Below are 15,207 nucleotides of genomic sequence, written 5' to 3' on the forward strand. Positions count from 1 at the left end.
ATGTAAAAGGATTAAATCCCCCAATCAAAACACACAGACTGGCTGACTGTATTCAAAAGGAGGACCCAACTATATGCTGCCTTCAAGAGACCCACCTCACTCATAAAGACTCACAAAGACTGAGAGTGAAAGGATGGAAAAAGATTTACCATGAAAACAGAAATGAAAAATGAGCAGGAGTAGCTATTCTTATATCTGATAAAATAGACTTTAAACTAAAAACCATAAAAACAGATAATGAGGGCCACTACACAATGATAAAAGGATTGATCCATCAAGAAGACATAACAATCATAAATACATATGCACCCAATGTCAGAGCAGCCAGATTTATAAAGCAAACACTATTAGACCTAAAGAAGGAAATAGACACTAATACCATAATAGCAGGGGACCTGAACACCCCACTGTCAATATTGGAAAGATCATCTAGGCAAAGAATCAGCAGAGAAACACAAGATCAAAACAACACTCTAAACCAATTGGACTTGGCAGATATCTACAGAACATTCCATCCAACAAACTCAGAATATTCATTCTTCTCATCAGCACATGGATCATTCTCCAAGATACATCACATGTTAGGTCACAAATCAAGTCTCAACAAATTCAAAAAAATTGGAAATATGCCATGCATTTCTTCAGACCACAATGGATTAAAATTAGAAATCAATAACAAATGAAACCCTGGAAATTATAGAAACACATGAAAATTAAACAGCAATCTCCTTAATGACATATGGGTCCAAGAAGAAATCAAGCAGGAAATCAAAAAATTTATTGAAACTAATGAAAACAATGATACATCATACCAAAATCTGTGGGATAGTGCAAAAGCAGTACTAAGGAGGAAATTTATCACATTAAATGCTTACTTCAGAAGAATGGAAAGATGGCAAGTGAACAGCCTAATACATCTCCTTAAAGAACTACAAAAACAAGAACAATTCAAACCCAAAGTTAGCAGACAGAAAGAAATCATTAAGATCAGAGAAAAATTTAATGAAAATAGAATCCCCAAAATGATACAGAAGATCAATGAATCAAAAAGTTGGTTTTTTGAAAAGATAAATAAAATTGACAAACCATTAGCATGGCTAACTAAAAAAAGAAGAGAGAAGACCCAAATAACAAAAAATTAGAAATGAAAAACGTGATGTTACACTTGATACCTCTGAAATACAAGGAATCATTCGAGACTACTATAAACAACTATATGCCAACAAATTTGAAAATCTGCAGGATATGTATAAACTTCTGGACACACACAAACTACCAAAACTGAGCCAAGATGATGTAGAAAATCTGAACAGAACAATAAAAATAAAAGAGATTGAAGCTGTTATCAGAAGGCTCCCAACAAACAAAACCCCAGGACTGGATGGATTCACAGCAGAATTCTACCAAACATTCAAAGACGAATTGACACCAATTCTCTACAAACTATTCCATAGGATTCAAGTGAAGACAATTCTCCCAAACTCATTCTATGAAGCAAACATCACCCTGATACCAAAACCAGGGAAAGATACAACTAAAAAAGAAAACTGCAGGCCAATATCCTTGATGAATATAAATGCAAAAGTCTCAATAAAATACTAGCTAACAATACAATGCTTATGCAAAATTATACACCATGATCAAGTGGGATTCATCCCAGGGATGCAAGGTTGGTTCAACATATGGAAATCAATAAATGTGATACACCGTATCAATAAAATCAAACACAAGGACCATTTGAACATCTCTATGGATGCTGAAAAAGCATTTGATGAAATTCAACACTCATTCATGATAAAGAGTCTTTACAAGTTAGGTATAGATGGAAAGTATCTCAACATAATTAAAGCCATATATGATAAGTCCACTGCCAATATCATCCTGAGAACAGGAACTAGAAAAGGATGCCCACTCTCACCACTCCTACTCAACATAGTGTGGGAAGTACTAGCCAGAGGAATCAGAGAAGAGAAGGAAATAAAGGGCATCCAGATTGGAAAAGATGAAGTCAAACTGTTCCTGTTTGCAGATGAAATGATCCTATATATCAAACAGCCTAAAGCCTCTACAAAAAAACTCTTAGTTGATAAATGATTTCAGCAAAGTTGCAGGATACAAAATCAACACACAATAATCGTAGCATTTCTATTCTCCAATAGTGAACATACAGAAAGAGAAATCAAGAAAGTTCGCCCATTTACACTAGTCACCAAAAAAATAAAATACTTAGGAACTGAGTTAACCAAGGATCTGAAAAATCTCTTTAATGAGTACTACAAACGACTGCTGAGAGAAATTAAAGAGGACACAAGAAGATGGAAAGATATCCCAAGCTCTTGGATTGGAAGAATCAACATTGTTAAAATGTCCATACTACCCAAAGTGATATACAAATTCAATGCAATCCCCATCAAAATTACCATGACATTTTTCTCAGAAATGGAAAAACTATCCAGACATTTATGTGGAATGACAAAAGACCACACATAGCCAAAGCAATTCTGAGCAAAAAAAAATAAAGCTGGAGGCATAACACTACCTGACTTTAAACTATACTACAAAACTATAATAACGAAAACAGCCTGGTACTGGCATAAAAACGGACACACTGATCAATGGAATAGAATAGAGAATCTAGAAATCAACCCACACACCTACAGCCATCTGATCTTTGACAAAGGCACCAAGTCCACACACTGGGGAAGATACTGCCTCTTCAGCAAATGGTGCTGGGATAACTGGATATCCATATGCAGGAGAATGAAACTAGAGCCATACCTTTCACCATATACTAAAGTCAACTCGAAATGGATTAAAGAATTAAGTATACACCCTGAAACAATGAAACTAAACTGCTTAAAGAAAATATAGGAGAAACACTTCAGGAAGTAGGACTGGGCACAGACTTCATGAGTATGACCCCAAAAGCATGGGCAACTAAAGGAAAAATAAACAAATGGGATTATATCAATCTAAAAAGCTTCTGCACAGCAAAAGAAACAATTACCAGAGTTAAAAGACAACCAACAGAGCGGGAGAAAATATTTCCAAAATATACATCTGATGGAAGATTAATATCCAGAATATACAAGGAACTGAAACAACTTTTCAACAAAAAAACAAGTAACCCAATTAAAAAAATAGGCAAAACAGCTAAATAGGCATTTCTCAAAGGAAGATATATGAATGACCAACAGACAAATGTAAAAATGCTCAACATCACTTAGCATTCGGGAAATGCAAATCAAAACCACATTGAGATACCATATCATCCCAGTTAGGATGGCTAATATCCAAAAGAATGTGAATGATAAATGCTGGTGAGGTTGCAGAGAGAAAGGAACTCTCATACATTGTTGGTGGGACTGCAAAATGGTGCAGCCTCTATGGAAAATGGTATGGAGGTTCTGCAAACAATTGCAGATAGATCTACCATATGAGCCAGCTATCCCACTTCTGGGAATATACCCAGAGGAATGGAAATCATCAAGTCAAAGATTTACCTGTTCTCCAAAGTTCAGTGCAGCACTATTCACATAAGCTAGAGTTGGAACCAGTCCAAATGTCCATCATTAGATTTGTGGATACAGAAAATGTGGTATATCTACACAATGGAATACTATTCTGCTATAAAAAGAATGGAATACTGCCATTTGCAACAACATGGATGGACCTAGAGAGAATTATGTTAAGTGAAATGAGTCAGGCACAGAAAGAGAAATATCACGTTCTCACTTATTTGTGGGAGTTAAAAATAAATAAAATAATACACAAATAAACTGGGGGGCGGGGTGGGAAGAAGACACAACAATTACAATTCCTTGAAGTTGATAGGACAAGCGAACAGAAAGGAGATTGTTGGGAGGGAGGTTTCAGTAATGGTCCACAATAATCAACCACATTGTATATTGACAAAATAAAATGAAATTTAAACAGAAATATATCAGAGTTCCCCTCTCTCCACATCCTCACCAGCGTTTGTTATTGTTTTGGTTTGGTTTTTTTGTCTTTTTGATAATAGCCAGTGTAACAGGAGTGAGATGATGCCTCAATGTGGTTTTTATTTGTATTTTCTAGATGATTAGTGATGTTGAGCATTTCTTCATATACTTGTTGGCCATTTGTCTGTCTTGTTTTGAGAAATGTCTATTCAGCTCCATTGCCCAGAAAATTAGTCTTGTCCTATCATCTTGGGCTAAAGCTGTCCACTTCCCAGGTCACTACTTGTTCCATTATCTTGGGCAGAGACTGCTTACTTCTTTTTTTAGTTAGCTTGTTTGTTTATTAAGAATATTGTTTTAGTCCATTTTGTGTTGCTATAACAGAAATACCTGTGACTGGGTAATTTATAAGGAAAAGAGGTTTATTTGGCTTACGATTCTGGAACAGCTGCCTCAGGCATGGGCCTCAGGCTGCTTCTACTAGTGTCGGAAAGTGGCAGGCAGCCAGCGAGTACAAGCAGATCACATGGCGAGAGGAAGCAAGAGAGAGAGAAAAGATGCCAGGGTCTTTTAAAGAAATGAGCTCTCCTGGGAATTAATAGAGCAAGAACTCACTCAATCCCTCCTCCCCCAGGGAGAACATTAATCCATTCATGAGGGATCCACCCCCATCACAATCAGTTTCTAACACTGCCACATTGGAGATCAAATTTCCACATGAATTTTGGAGGTGACAACACATCCAAACTCCGTCATTCCGCCCCTGGCCCCCCAAAACTCATGTCACTCTCACCTACAAAATACAATCATTCTATCTCAACAGTCCCAAAAGTCTTAGCTTGCTCCAGCACCAACTTAAAAGTCCAAAGTCCAAAGTCTCCTCTGAGACCAAAAGCAAAAGTCCTTCCAGCTGTGAACCTGAAAAACAAAACCAAATTTATCTACTGCCAAGATACAATGGTGGAACAGACATTGGGTATACATTCCCATTCCAAAAGGGAGGAATAGGTCAAAGGAAAGGAAAAACAGGCTCCACACAAGTCCAGAACCCAGCAGGGCAGACATTAAGCCCAGTAGGCCATGCTGGTGCCTGTGGCTTTTCCAAGTCTGTGTTACACATTACCAGTGGTCCCAAAGTTCTGGGGTCCTGGCAGCAGCCCTACTGCATTGGTTGTACTAAACTTTTCCCTGGTGGGGCTCCCTGTGGGGTCTCCAACCCCACTTTCCTGCTCAGCATTGCTCTAGTAGATGGCCTCAGTGGTGAGTCCGCCCCTGTGGCAGGTCTCTGCCTGGGTCCCCAGGCTTTTCCATACATCTTCTGGAATCTGGGTGGAGGCTGCCATACCTCCACTGTTCTCAGGTCCTGCCGGCCTGCAGACTTAACACAATGCAGACACCATGATGTTTCAGGCTTCTACTCTCCAGAGCTGCTGCACAAACCACACTAGGGACCACTCCAGCCAGAGCAGCTGGGATGCAGGGAGCAGGTTCCCTATTACAGCTGCGCCCCAGGTCTGTCCTCCAGGATAATTCAGTCTCTCTAGGCCTCAGGATCTGTGATAGGTGGGGCACCCTTCCAGACTTCTGAAATGCCTGTGAGGCTTTCCTCTCATTTTCTCCACTATTAGCATCTGGCTGCCTCACCGCAAAGATAATGTCTTTAGCAACCAGTTTATCTGCTTCACCCTTGCATTGTTCACCTGCTCTCCGCTTCTTTACTGCATGGCCAGGCTGCAAATTTTCCAGCCCTTTATGCTCTGCTTACCTTTTAAATTCTGGCTTTACATCATGATTTTGCCACCATAACTCAAGGTAGGCTGTTAGAAGTAGCAGTGCAGCATCCTTAATCCTTTGCTGCTTAGAAATTTCTTCTGCCAGATACTCTGGTTCACAACTCCTAAGTTCCACCTTCCACAATGTCCAAGGGCATGGACACAATGCAGGCAGGTTCCTTGCTATGGTGTAGCAAGGGTTACTTTTTGTCCAATTCCAAATAAGTTCCTCATTTCTATCTGAGACCTCATCATCCGCATGGCCTTTACTGTCCACATTTCTATCAGCATTCTGCTCGCCACCACATAAGCCTCTAAAACATTCCAAACTTTCCCTCGTCTTTTTCACTTCTTCTAAGTAATCCAAACTCCTCCAACCTTTACCCATTACCCAGTTCCAAAGCTGCATCCACATTTTCAGGTATCTGTATAGCAACACCCCTCTCCTCAGTACCAATTTTCTGCTTTAGTCCATTTTGTGTTGCTATAACAGAAATACCTGAGACTGGGTAATTTACAAAGGAAAGAGGTTTATTTGGCTTACGATTCTGGAACAGCTGCATCTGGCACAGGCCTTGGGGTGCTTCTACTCATGGCAGAAAGTGGCAGGCAGCCAGCAGGTACAAGCAGATCACATGGCGAGAGGAAGCAAGAGAGAGAGACAGAAGGTTCCAGGGTCTTTTTAGCAACGAGCTCTCGTGGGAACTAATAGAGCAAGAACTCACTCATTAGTCCCCCCTCCCCCATGGAGAGCATTAATCCATTCCTGAAGGATCCACCCCCATGACTCAATCAGTTTCCAACACTGCCACATTGGAGATCAAGTTTCCACATGAGTTTTGGAGGGGACAACACATCCAAACTCCATCAAATATTCATGAGATACAAAGCTAATTGTCACCCCTCCTGCTCATGATGTGAGAGCAGGATTCATACTGGGGGCATACCCATTGCCAGAAATTACTTTTGTACCCCTTGTCCCCACCCAGTTATCCCCCATCCCTCTCCACTTTGTCACCCTAGGAATGCTCCCTCTCTTTGTTAGACCATGGCACTACTGTGGTCTTTATTTCCTTCCTTCCTTTCTATCTTAGCTCCTACATGAGTGAATGCGGTATTTATCCCTCTGTGCTTTGCTTGTTTCACTCAACATAAGATTCTCCAGGCTCATCCATGTTGTTGCAAATGGGAGTATTTCATTCTTTTTTATGGCACAGTAGTATTCTATACTGTATATATACCACAGTTTCCTTATCCAATCATCTATTGATGGACATTTAGGTAGGGTCCATATCTTGGCTGTTGTAAACAGAGCTGCGATGAACATGGGAGTGCAGGTATCCCTTTGACACGATTTCCATTCCTTGATATATACCCAGAAGAGGGATTGCTGGATCATATGGAAGGTCTATCTGTAGCTGTTTGAGAAACGTCCATTTTGTTTTCCGTAGTGGTTGTACTAAATTACAATCCCACCAACAGTGCAGTAGTGTTCCCTTCTCTCCACACCCCCCCAGCATTTGTTATTCACCATCTTTTTGATTATAGCCAGTCTAATTGGAGTGAGGTGGTATCTCAATGTGCTTTTAAATTGCATTTCCCTCATGACTAGTGATGCTGAGCATTTTTTCATGTACCTGTTGGCCATCTGTATGTCTTCCTTTAAAAAATGGCTATTCAGCTCCTTTGCCCATCTTTTAATTGGGTCATTAGTTTTTTTACTGTACAATTGCTTGATTCCTATGTATATTCTGGATATTAATCCCTTGTCCAATGCAGTTATCAAAAATTTTCTCCTACTCTGTAGGGTCTTTTCACTCTGCTGATTGTTTCCTTTGCTGTGCAGAAACTTTTTAGTTTGATATAGTCACATTTGTTTATTTTTCTTTTGCTGCTTGTGCTTTCGGGCTCATGTTCATAAAGCCTGTGCCCTGACCTAATTGGTGAAGTGAAGAATAACCTATATCTTCTGATAGTTATTTTACAGTTTGGGGTCTTATACCTAGGTCTTTAATCCACTTCGAGTTCATTTTAGTGTATGGTGAGAGATGCATATTTAGTTTTATTCTTCTGCATATGGATATCCAGTTTTCCCAGCACCACTTGTTGAAGAGGCAGTCTTTTCCCCATTATAGATTTTTGTTGCCTTTGTCTAATATAAGTTGGCTATAAGCCTAAGGAGTGACTTCTGGGTTCTCTATTCTATTCCACTGGTCTGAATGTCTGCTTTTACACCAGTACCATGCTGTTTTGGTTACCACAGCTTTTTAGTATAATTTGAAGTTAGTTAGAGTTATGCCTCCAGCTTTCTTTTGTTTTTCCATATGAAATATAAGGTTGTTTTTTGCATTTCTATGATGAATATTATTGGTATTTTGATGGGGATTGCAGTGAACCTGTAGATTGCTTTGGGTAGTATAGACATTTTCACAATGTTAATTCTTCCAATCCAAGAGTGTGGAATATCTTTCCATCTTTTTGTGTCTTCTTTAATTACTTTCAGAAGTGGTTTGCAGTTCTCATTGTAGAGGTCTTTCACTTCCTTGGTTAAACTGATTCTTAGGTATCTTATTTTTTTCATGACTACTGTAAATGGGCTTTCTTTCTTTATTTCTCTTTCTGTTAATTCATTATTCGAGTATATAAATGCTACTGATTTGGGGGCATTTATTTTGTATCCTGCAAAGTTACTGAAGCTATTAACCAGCTCTAGGAGGTTTTTGATAGTCTTTAGGTTTTTCTATATACAGTATCACATCATCTGCAAATAGAGAAAGTTTGACTTCATTTTTTCCAATCCAGATTCCCTTTATTTCTTTCTCTTTCCTGATTGCTCTAGCTAGTACCTCCAGTACTATGTTAAATAGAAATAGTATGAGTGGACTTCTTTGTCTTGTTTCTGTCCTTAAGGGGATGGCCTTCAATTTTTCCCCATTCAGAATGATACTGGCAGTGGGCTTGTCATAAATGGCTTTTATTGTGTTGAGATATTTTTCTTCTATACCTAGTTTGTTGAGGGTCTTTATCATGAAGGGATATTGAATTTTGTCAAATGCTTTTTCAGCATCTATTGAGATAATGATATGGTCTTTTTCTTTGAGATTTTTTGATGTGATGTATCCCATTTATTGACTTTCATTTGTTAAACCATCCTTGCAGCCCTGGGATGAATCCCTATTGGTTATAGTGTATAATTTTTTTAATATGTTGCTGTATTCTGATTGCTAATAATTTGTTGAGGATTTTAGCATTTAGGGTAATCAAGTATATTGGCCTACAATTTTCTTTTTTATGTGTGTCTTTATCTGATTTTAGTATCAGAGTTATGTTGGCCTTATAGAATGAGTTTGGAGAGAAGGGTCTGTTTCAATTTTTTTGGAGTAGTTTGAGGAGAATTGGCATTACCTCCTCTTTAAAAGTTTGATAGAATTCAACTGTAAAGCCATCCGACCCGGACTTTTTTTTGTTGTTGGAAGATTGCTAATAACCACTTCAACCTCCTTGCTTGTTATTGGTCTGTTCAGGTTTTCTAACTCTTCTTGGTTCAGTCTTGGTAATTTATATGTATCTAGAAACTTATACATATCATCCAGATTTTCAAATTTGTTGTCATACAGTTGTTTATAATAGTCTGATTCCATGACTTTCTGTGGTGTCAGTTGTAATGTCTCCGTTTCATTTCTAATGTTTGTTATTTGGGTCTTCTCTCTCCTTTTTTTGTTAATCTAGCTAATGGTGGGTCTATTTTATTTATCTTCTCAAAAAAACCAACTTTTAGCTTTGTTGATCTTTTCTATTGTTTTGGGGGTCTCTATTTCTTTTAGTTCTGTTCTGATCTTAATTATTTCTTTCCATTTACTGCCTTTAGGTTTGGATCGCTATTGTTTTTCAAGTTCTCTGAGGCATAGTGTTAGGTTGTTTATTTGAAGTCTTTCAACTATTTTGACATAAGCATTTACTGTAGTAAATTTGCCTGTTAGTACTGCATTTGTAGTATCCCACAGGTTTTGGTATGATGTATCTTTATTTTCATTCATTTCTGGAAATTTTTTGATCTCCTGTTTAATTTGTTCTGGGACCCAGAGGTCATTCAGGAACCAATTATTTAGTTTCCGTTTATTTGTATACCTTCCAGCATATTGCTTATTGTTTATTTCCAGCTTTATTCCATTGTGGTCTGAAAAGATAGTTGGAATGATTTAAATTTTTTAAAATTTGCTGAGACTAGTTTTGTGACCTAATATGTGGTCTATCCTGAAAAATGTACCATGAGCTGAGGAGAAGAAAGTGTATTCTTTAGCTGTTGGGTGAAATGTTCTGTATATATCTGCCAAGTCCAGTTGGTCTAAGGTGTAGATAAAATCCTTTGTCTCTTTGTTCACTTTTTGCCTGAAAGACCTGTCCCATATTGAGAGAGCAGTGGTCAGATCACCCAATATTAATGTATTAGGTCCTATCTCTTTCTGTAGGTCTAAGAGTGTTTGCTTAATATATCTGGGTGCTCCAGTATTGGATGCATACATGTTTATGATTGTTATGTCTTCTAGCTGGATAGTTCCATTTGTCATTATGTAGTGGCCTTCTTTGTCTTTTTTTATGTTTTTTGGTTTAAAGACTATTTTGTCCGATATAAGAATAGCTACTCCTGCTCATTTTTGGTTTCCATTTGCATAGAATATCTTTATACATCCCTTCACTTTTAGTCCATGTGTGTCTTTACAGGTGAGGTGGGTCTCTTGAAGAGAGCATATACTTTGGTCTAGCTTTTTAATCTGGTCAGTCAGTCTGTGTCTTTTGAATGGTGAATTTGGTCCATTCACATTAGAGTAGTTATTGACAAGTATTGCTTAATTCCTGTCATTTAAATGTTTCTTGTTTAGATGGTTTAAATATCTTTTGATGATTATTTCCCCTTTTATTTCTCTTCTTCAATGTTAGTTGGGAATTTAAGGTGGAATGATTTAGCTTCTTTCTCTTTATTCCTTGCATTCTTGCTTTTACTGTGGGTTTTGGTCTTTCTTGTGTATTTGTGATAGTGGTCACCATTATTCAGATTCCAGATGAACAACTCCCTTGAGAATTTCTTGCAGGGCTCTTTGTGTGGTGGTAAACTCCCACAACTTTTGTTGGTCTGGGAATTACACTACTTCTCCCTCATTTCTGAAGTAGAGCCTTGCTGGGTAACGAATTCTTAGCCAGCATTTTTTTTCTTTTAGTATTTTTAATATGTCATTCCACTTTCTTCTGGCCTGTAGGATTTTGGTTGAGAAGTCTGCTGTTACCTTGGTGGGCATTCCCCTAAACATGACCTGATGCTTTTCTCTTGCTGCTTGTAGAATTCTCTCTTTGTCGTTGAGCTCTGCAAATTTAACTATAATATGTCTTGGGGAGGATCTTTTTGAGTTGAATCTGTAAAGTGACCTTTGAGCTTCCTGGATCTGAAGGTCTGTATCTCGCCCTACAGCTGGGAAGTTTTCTGTTACTATTGCCTTGAGTTGGTTTTCAATACCTTTTCCTTTCCCCTCCCCTTTGAGAATACCCACAATTCAGATGTTAGAGTGCTTGAGGTTGTCTGCTATCTCAGATTTTCCTCTTTATTTTTCATTCTTTTTTCCTTTTTGTTTGTCTGCCTGAGTTATTTCAAAAAGACCATCTTCAAGCTCTGAAATTCTTTCTTCTGCTTGCTCTACCCTGATGCTCAAGCTTTCAGTTGTGTTTTTATTTCACTGAGTGAATCTTTCATTTCTAGAAGTTCTGCTACACTCTTTTTTAATGTCTTTGTAGATTTCCTCCTTCATATTCTTGATATCTTTTCTTGTTTCATTGTGTTCTCTAAATGAGTCTTCTTTTATTTCTTCAAGTTTTCTTAAGATCATTGCTCAGAATTCTTTTTCAGACATTTCAAGAATTCCCTATTCCATGGAGTCTGAGTTTGGAGCATTACTGTATCCTTTTGATGGTGTCATTTCTTCTTGATTGTTTGTACTTCTAGTATTTTTTGCTGATGCTTTTTCATTTGGTAGATGGTTTGCTTCTTCTATCACACTGAGGTTGGCGGTTGAGTGGCCCTGGTTGCTACTGTGGAGGTGAATTGTCATTGCTGGACAGTACATGTGGTGATGGCGATGTTAAACCACCTTGGTTCCTGTTCCAGACTCTGTGGTTGTAGAATGAGCCCCTAGCACTGCCTGGTTCTGCTGGGCCAAACTCAGTGGGTTGACCCATTGGCTGGGGCTCCCTCCTGGGTCTGAGGTGGGGTGAAGGGCCTCATCCAGCCATGTGGTTGCAGTGGCTCCTGATGCTACTGCTGCCACTGGGCTCACTTGGGCAGCACCAGTTTGAGGTGTGGGGGTAGGGCCTGGTCCTCACCCCTTCCCAGGGTCCGAGGTGGGGTGAGGGGCTGCATCCAACCACTTGGTTCCACTGGCTGCTGCTCCTGCTACTACTGCCAAGCTCACCTGGGCCGCACCACTTCTGAAACTGCTTACTTCTAAAGTCAGCAGCTTCCATGGGATTCCTAACAATCCTTAGTTTAATGTCTCCAGATGGAATGGATGTCCACTAGTAAGGAGGAAGGGATGTATTCTTTTTAGCTGGTAAACATAAATCTAAGGTTTGATACCTTGGAGTTTCACTGCTAAGTCAGCTGCTAATAGTACCTGATGAGGTCCTTTGCATCAAGACTTAAGGACAGTTTTTATCTGGTTCTTCTCCATAGCACTAAATCTCAGTGGGTGCCCTGGTCAGTGCCAGTCTTGTGTGCCAACCCTGCCACAACCACCGGCCCATGCCCAAGCCCCAGAGATGCCCACCCACTGACCAAATGGGTGATCAGGTGAGCACTGGTCCAGGGCACTGTCCCTGCTGCACCTATTGGCCCACACCTGAGTCCTGGAAGAGCCCTCCCACTGATCAAGCAGGTACTCAAGTGAGCACTGTCATCCAAGCTGACACCACCACAGTCACCGGCCCATGAGTGAGCCCTGAGAGTCCTGAAACTGACTGAGCAGGAACTAAGGCAGCCCACCACACATTCAACTGTGTTGGTACAACAAGAGTCCCCAGAAGAACCTACAAATAGAAGAGGAAGTCTTTCCTCTCATAGGACACTCCAGAGTAATAGAAGAAACAAGTGTCCTACCAGGTGGCCAAATATCAATGAAAAAATACTGGAACCACAAATAAACTAGATGAGATGACACCACCAAAGGAATATGGTAATTCTCAAGTACAAGACCTCATAGAGCAGGAAATCCTTGAGTTGTCTGAAAAGGAATTCTGAGCAATGATCTTAAGAAAACTCAAAGAGGAGAAGAATCAATTAGAGTACACAATGAAACAGGAAAAAATATCCAGGATATGCAGGAGGAAATTTACAAAGAGATTAATAAGTTAAAAAAGAATTTAACAGAGCTCCTAGAAATGAAGAATTGACTCAATGAAATAAAAAAACAAAACAAAAAGCTTGAGCACCAGGCTAGAGCAAGCAGAAGAAAGAATTTCAAAACATAAAGATGGTCTTTTTGAAATAGCCCAGGCAGACAAAAAAAAAAGGAAAACATAATTTTAAACAAATGCATAAAGTCTAAGTGATCTAGAAGACAATCACACCCACAAACATCTGAATCATGGGTTTTCCAGATGGGGAGGAAAAAGGAAAAGCCATTGAAACCTTATTCAAGGAAGTAATAACAGAAAGCTTCCCAGGTATGGGAAGGGATGCAGACCTTCAGATCCAGGAAGCCCAGAGATCCCCAAACAGATTAAATCCAAAAAGATCTTCTCCAAGACATGTGATAGTCAAACTGGCAAAACGCAAAGACAAAGAGTGATTTCTAAAAGCAGCAAGAAAAAAGCATCATCACCTATAAGTGAGCCCCCTCAGACTGACAGCAGACTTCTTACCTGAAACCTTACAGGCCAGAAGAAAATGGGATGATATATTCAAAATATTAAAAGAAAAAATTGCCACCCAAGAATCCTATACCCAGCACAGTCCTTCAGAAATGAGAGAGAAATAGTGTATTTCCCTGACAAACAAAAATTATGGGAGTCCATGACCACACAATAAGCCCTGTAAGAAATACTCAAAGGAGACCTGCATCCAGAATGTGAAAAATGATAATCAATATCATGGATTCACAAGAAAGAGCAAAATGTGCCACTAAAACCAAAAGAGAAAGAAGCTAAATCACATCCCCTCAAAAATCCAACTAACATTGAAGATGAAAAATAAAAGGGGAAGAAAGGGACAAATGATGCTTAAAGCATCTAAACAAAAAGCAATATAATGACAGGAGTAAAGCAGTGTTTATCAATAACAACCCTAAATGTAAATGGATTAAACTCCCCATTCAAAAGACACAGATTGACAGATTGGATTAAAAGGCTGGACCCAACTATATGCTATCTTCAAGAGACCCACCTCACCTATAAAGACATACACAGACTAAAAGTGAAGGGATGACAGAAGATGTACCATGGTAATGGAAACCAAAAATGAGCAGAGATAGCTGTTTTTATATCAGATAAAATTGACTTTAAACCAAAAACCATGAAAAGAGACAAAGAAGGCCATTATATATTGATAAAAGGATCTACCCAATTAGAAGACATAACAATCATAAATATGTATTCACCCAATAGTGGAGCACCTAGATATGTAAAGCAAGCACTCTTCTACCTAACAAAGAGATAGACCCAAATATGATCATATTCAGTGACCAGAACACCCCTCTCTCAGCATTAGACAGAACTTTCAGGCAACAAATCTACAAGGAAACACATGACTTAAACTACACTTTAGACCAATTGGACCTAGCAGACATCAATGGAACATTTCATCCAAAAACTGCAGAAGAGACTTTTTTCATCAGCACATGGGGTATTCTCCAGGATAGACCACATGTTAGGTCACAAATCAAGTCTTAGCAAATTTTTTTAAATTGGAATTATTCCAAGTATCTTTTCAGACCACAATAGATTAAAAATGGAAATCCATAACAGGCAAAATTCTGGAAACTACTCAAGTGCATGGAAACTGAACAACAGATGTCTGAGTGGAGAAATTAAACAGGAAATCAAAATATTCCTTGAAACTAATGAAAATAAAGATACATCATACCAAAACCTATTGGATACTGCAAAATCAATACTAAGAGTAAAGTTTATTGCAATAAACACTTACATCAAAAGAATGGAAATTCTTCAAATAAATAATCTGAGACTATGCCTCAAAGAATTAGAAAAACAACAACAATCTAATCCCACAAGTAGTAGATGGAAAGAAATAATCAAAATCAGGACAGAACTAAATGAAATAGAGACCCAAAAAACAATTCAAAAGATCAATGAAACAAAAAGTTGTTTTTTTGAGAAGATAAATAAAATAGAGAAACCATTAGCTAGGTTTACAAGAAGAAAAAAAGACCCAAATGACAAAAATCAGAAATGAAAAGGGAAGTTTCAACTGATACCACAGAAATACAGAAAAC

The sequence above is a fragment of the Cynocephalus volans genome, chromosome X, assembly GCF_027409185.1.
Source record: "Cynocephalus volans isolate mCynVol1 chromosome X, mCynVol1.pri, whole genome shotgun sequence".
Lineage (NCBI taxonomy): Eukaryota > Metazoa > Chordata > Mammalia > Dermoptera > Cynocephalidae > Cynocephalus > Cynocephalus volans.